We start from the raw sequence: 6,722 nt of genomic DNA on the forward strand, positions 1-6,722 counted from the left end.
TCTCGCCCTTAAAGTAAATCAGACAAATTTCAACAAAAATCAGGGTTAAGCTGCTCATTTTAGAGATAGTGGGTAGTGTCTACATTCGTCATTTTGTCATGTTATTCTTAGTTGGACCCCGCACATGTTTCAAGCACAATAGTAGTCGGTGCATTGACACTGATTCAAAATAGATTACAGGAATTTTGTGACGAGATGAAGCAACATTTTATCACAACAAACACTCTCAGATTTATCACCAATGGCAGCACTTGTCGTATTAACTGCTCTATCACAAAATAGGTGCATCTCGAACTTTTACCCAGCCGGGTGTTATTTTGTTTAGTTCTACCAACAATTGTTTGTACTGTTTCAATTTCAAGTATACCAATCACTTGAAGACTTTAATTTTCTGACAGGCGTGACATCAAGTTGACGACAAACGTGTTTTTCTGAGTGACGAGAAGCCATACACACCCGTTTTGTAGTACAGTGATAAGAAAACTGATGTCAAAGAGGAATGAATGAATGAATGAATGAATGAATGAATGAATGTTTAACGACACCCCAGCACGAAAAATACATTGGCTATTGGGTGTCAAACTATGGTAATGTAAATAAATAAAGTGATGATCAACATCAATATAAAAATTCAAGGTTTAAACAAAAACAGTGTAAAGAACTGTGCATAAATAAAAATAAAAATATCACAGAATTTTACGGATACTGAATTTTTAAACTTCAAATTGTGCTGTATTTGCCATTCTCAAAGAGAAAGTTACACCCCTGCACCACGGTGAGGTTACAGCACGCGCAGGGGTGTCAAAGACGAGCACGTGAACTGAAATGTGCATATGGCAAGCTGTGCGGAAAAAGCGTGAATAGCAATTGCAATTGACCTCTGAAATATCGAAGAGAACGGCTTCACAATGATTTTCCAACATGTTGATGTATAGAGTTAGAATGGAAACCCGCTACATTTTTCTGTTAGTAGCAAGGCATCTTTTATATGCACCATCCCACAGACAGGATAGCACATACCACATCATTTGATATACCAGCAGTGGCGCACTGGCTAAAACGTGAAATAGCCCAATGGGCCCACCGACGGGGATCGATCCAAGACCAAACGCGCATCAAACGAGCGCTTTACCACTGGGCTCCGTCCGTCCCAGATTTGAAGTAAATGTAATTATGTATACATTCATTTGGTGCAAAGGAACCTTTTCCTGCGAGTATATATTAATCAACGCACAGAACAATACCACAAATCTGTTACTGTCTCTTACGTATCGATCTCATGATTTCATCTAGGAAAAGAGGAAGTAATGGGGTGTCAATAGGGGATTGAATCATTCTGTCATTCTGTCATAGCCGATGATTACAATGTCATCTAGTGATGTCGTTAAACAAAACAAACTTTAATCTCCAATGAACCTATGGCCATTTTCCTGGAAAGAACACTGTGAATATCAAGTCATAACCCGCTGCAACATCTTATATTAATTGCCATGAACATTACTAATATGTATTACGGAAAACCAGAATTTCCCTTGTAGTGAGATCTGTTAGCAATATTTTGGGGACAGGATGGACAAAAGTGCCAATTTATGTTTTTTTACTAAAGACTCAAATTAGTGTGTAGATAAAAAAAAAGATGCTCAAAAAACAAAAGTCTTACCAATGGGTGGCTGTTGTGACGTCATAATTCAAAATGGCCTCCATTTGAAATTGCTACACAAATGTTTAGCATTTTATTATTCCTATAAAGATAGTTTAACATTTGATATAGTGTCTGTCCTCATGACAAAGTAAATGCATATAGTACATTTGATATGAATGGTCTTTATGACGAGTGGGCATGTCATACTGATCTATATGTTACTAGTTTTCGAGGGTAAGTTTTCAATAATACATAATTTTTGTTCACATTCTAGGTATTGTTTTAGTTATATATTTAAATGTAATCTACAGCATATAGCTATTGGAAGTGTGGATAATATCCTTACATTACTATTGTTGTGTCATAAAAATAAAACTATTATTCAAAGCTATAGAAAATATATGAATTATGCATTTTGAGGATTCCCTAGCAGGTTGTAATTATTTTATCAATTTTCAGACTTTTATATTATTAATCAACTTTATTATACAATGTATGCAACTTATATGGGGTTTTTTTTTTTTTTTTTTAAATCAAAATAATTCTGTTCTTCTACCATTGGTTCTTAAGACGATAAACACGGTATAGACGAAACATGGTATACATTTTGTGAAGAATGTTACAGACTATTTGAATTCTAACGGATTCATGATTTGGCATGCAATTACCCACTCTTTGCTATATTCCAGACTATACTGTGGAAGGGGTTATTGTCCCACAGTGAAGACAAATTTATCATTATGTTGTTGGTCGTCGTCTGAAAAAGTGGCCCTGTAATACCAACGGTAATATCTCGAAAGGTTGACAATAGACTGAAGCTCTTTCAGAAACAGCTGGAATCACTGACTAAATTTAGTAACATATGATGGGCATGTCTGGTCCCTGTTACACAACACGAATCAAACATACCCACCAAGTGACCATTTTGTGCCAGAAATGTGCATATGTCTTCTGAAAGTAAAGATTGATATGGCTGGAAGATGGAAATAAAGAGTCCTTCAATTGTGCTTCTATACTGTGATACAGTGATACAAAGGTCTGTGGTCTTTGTATTTGACCACTACAATTACTGTAGGTGGTTGCCTGCACCTCTAAAAGGCACTGCCGTGTATTAAAGCCGAGTTATCCAGGAAACATTTCACCATTTTACTAGAATGGCAAATAAGAAAATTCATGACCCTCGACCCCCACCCCCCGAAAGTGAAGAGGGAAAGTGAAATAATACGTCAACTGAAAATCCATCGCAAATAGTGGATCACTTGCATGAATTTGTAACCAGATGCATACCAGAAGATAAACTAAAAGCATCACTAGAAAAGTATTTCATTCCAGGTCTTCCAGAAATATATTTCAACATTTCAGCAAAGCAGTTAACAAGTATGGTGATCCCACTTTCAGAGTAATGTTCTGTTTTGATGGTATTAAATACACGAGATTGCATTGATGGTTCAGAGAAAGTATTAAAAGAATATATATCGTAACAGACAAGTTGTTTAAGTCTACACAATGAAAATATATAGATCCTTCTGTATTCTTATATCACGCAATTAAAGTATACCCACCTTTACCAGAATGTTAACAATCTACGCACATAAAACAAAATGTTTTGCCTGGGTATGAACATCCTCAGAACTTTAATGATTGAGCACCACCTCAGTGTGAGCACTGTCAGTGTCTTTTGACGGTGCGACACATTTTGATGGAGTGTAAGCATTTGTCAGCAACTCGAAAAGATTTATTTGGACAAAGAAATGTGATGGAATCATTTCGATTCCATCCAGAAATTATTTTACAATTTTTACGTGATACTGAATTTTATTCTAAATTTTAATTATATCTATCTGTGATATTTGTATTTTTACACAGTCCTTTACACTGTGTGTTAGTTTACCGGTTTAATTTTTATATTGATGTTGATCATTACTTATAGTTTGAATTACCGTGGTTTGACACCCAATGACCGATGTATTTTTCGTGCTGGGGTGTCGTTAAACATTCATTCATTCATTAATGAGTGAGCACTTATTCAGATACTACATAGCAACAGTTTCAACATTAAAATATTTTGCCGTTAACGAGACGCTTCTACCATTTCTATCACATTAATTGAGGAGAATGATATATAGAATCGGTCAGATTTTGGACTGCTATTTGCAGTGTAGTGGAGTATAATTTGTGTAATCTATACTCCAGTGTGAGTCTCTGGTGAACACAAACAGCACTTTTGTTCAGCCCGTCCCCTAACAGTCGTCCGTTTGACGTTAACGGGAGTAAAACAGAAAGATGCTGTTATTGACTGTAGATTGGTATATTGATTGTACTGTTGTATTCCATGACATTCATCCCCAGTATAGTGAACTAGACATGAGGGTAGAATTTGGCAAGAAAATGGTCTCACTAGGTACAGCATAAACAGATTAAAATATCACCCATTTCTTTCCTGTCAAAGAATTATGATTCCAATTTGTGTGCAAAACATATACACGATAAGTCATGTCACTTCCTATACACAAGTTTCATCTAACTTTGTTTCTACTAGTATATTAAATTGTTTCATTGTAATCCTTATGAGCATGTAGATCACGATATAATAATTACATTACAAACACAAATTAGTAAATAATTTTGAATAAAAGCCACCAGTATGCTACATGGATAAAGCTAGTTTTAATACTGGCAGCTATGTTTAGAAAATTACGTCATAATGGCCTCCTATTGGTTGAAAATCTGGTTCTTGAGATAATTTTTGTAATCTACATACATGTTGGACAAATTATAACCACGTTTCTATGTCCTTATTTGTCTCTTTGTGAATTCACAAGAGAGAGCATTATAACTTACGGTCAGAGTACTCGGGTTTCCCGTACCTGTACGTGCATTCTTTAACTTCACATTCGTTTAAAAAAAATATATATATATTTTGTTGATCAACGCACAGAGCAATAAAACAAATCTGTTACTGTTTCTGGCGTATCAATCTCTTGAGTTCATGAAGGGAAAGAGCATGGTGATCTGGCCTGAATTTAGTTCGTAAGGACAACACGTGTTGCTTCTAGTAGAAGCTGCGTACTGATCAGTGACCATCATGAACTTAGTCTACGTCAACACGACGGAACCATGGGTAGATGTACATGGCATGATGTGAGGTCTGACAATTTCCCTGCAAAGTAAACTAAAAAAATCAAACTATAACTGAAAATAATTGTCGGGAACATATTTCTGTATTCCACAATGTCTATTACGTTAATCGCAGACTACCAACTGTCATGAATAAGTTGGCCAACTTACAATTTCTACGACTGATTAGTTGTTAATCGGGAGTTGCGGAATTTACAACGCAACTGTAGAATTGCCCAACTCCGTCGCGACAGTTGACAGTCTGAGTCTAGCATTACAAACAAAACAACACAAAAATACACTTGTCACAGAAAAATCGAACACAATTTATTTTACTAGTACACACCTATCGCGAGGTATCTTCAATTATAAACTGTAATAAAATTAGGTTGCCACTTGCAACATTTACATCTAAACTAAATTCATAGTTAGAAATTAAATTGTCAAAATTTACAATGAACAAATAATTCACCTTGCAACCACTTTCTACACAAACCGTTACCTTCACACACCACTACACTCACACAACACTAACCCCACACAACACCAACGAAACACATCACTACTCTCCGATACCACAACTCTCACACACAACTACCCTGCATACAAATTCCCGAACACACCAATACCCTAATACACCACACTAACCTAAATAAAAACCGACTAATCTCACACACCAATAACCTCACCCAACAGTACCATCACACACCACTACATTCATACATCATTACCATAAAACAACACTACCCTCACATACTAGTAACAGCACACACCACTATATTCACTCAACACTACCTTCGTAAAACACTACCTTCACGCAACACTACCTCACACACAACTACCCGCACACAACACTACTGCACACAACACTACCTTCACACAATATTACCTTCAAAAACGCTACCTTCACACAACACTACCCTGGCACAACACAACTCATGGCAAGACAGCCACTAAAGACACTTGGTTCCATTAACAAAAACAAGAAGTTCAAGTCTTCAAACATGAAGGTTGTTTGTGCAATCTCTTTGGAAAACTGCTTGTTCTCTCTGAAGACAACAGTCTCAGTCTAGAGATGATACCAGCCTATCGACTAACTTTTGTGGACATCCCTGGAAACTAGCTGTTTCAAATGGACTGCCGATGAAGACAGGCAACGCCAAATTGCAGAATATATGGAAACAGATGTTATCCTTTACATTACGAGATATATGGATAGCTATTTAAACAGACCAAAGTAAATATATTATTCACAGACCTAACATTTAACAAACCTGCATCACATCTGCATATTTTTACTACCCTAAACGTCCTATCACCATAAACGTCATGGTTACACATATTAGTTTGCTACATATGGTCTTCACAGGCTCACACAATCAGTTTAGATATAACCCCAGGGTAGTCTTACAATGATCCCATGTTGATTTCAAGATGGTCGCCAATGTTATGATGGGCAAAAATGCCAACAATGGATTTATTCATGTAAGATATGCAAAGAACCTATACAAAAAATACATTGTACAAAATGTAGCAAAACAAAAAAGAGGGCAATTTACATAACAGGCCACACTATTCCGGTTAACAAAACCAGAGGGCGATATCCATGATTTTTTTTTGGGGGGGGAAATACCTTTTTGTGCTTCACGCACATTGATTCCGATTTGTTGGGTAATTTGTGCAATTTGAGGTAATTTTGATCTTGAAATCTAAAGTGGAGGGCGTGGCAGCTGTATTGAAACATTGAATAGCGTTATACATTTCAAAATAACTTTATGAGATGTAATTTATTTTGTGGAAATACCTTTTAGTACTTTATACACAATGTGGTGTTTTATTCTGCCAAGGAAAGGTAAAGTATTTAGTTCCCTGAAAATGTCCATCCAGCAATGTTTGGCATACAATGGCAAATCCTTTTTGTCTATAATAAATAATGGCGGGCCAGGAATCGAGTCTTACAGAG

The sequence above is a fragment of the Gigantopelta aegis genome, chromosome 9 (genome assembly GCF_016097555.1).
Source record: "Gigantopelta aegis isolate Gae_Host chromosome 9, Gae_host_genome, whole genome shotgun sequence".
Taxonomy (NCBI): domain Eukaryota; kingdom Metazoa; phylum Mollusca; class Gastropoda; order Neomphalida; family Peltospiridae; genus Gigantopelta; species Gigantopelta aegis.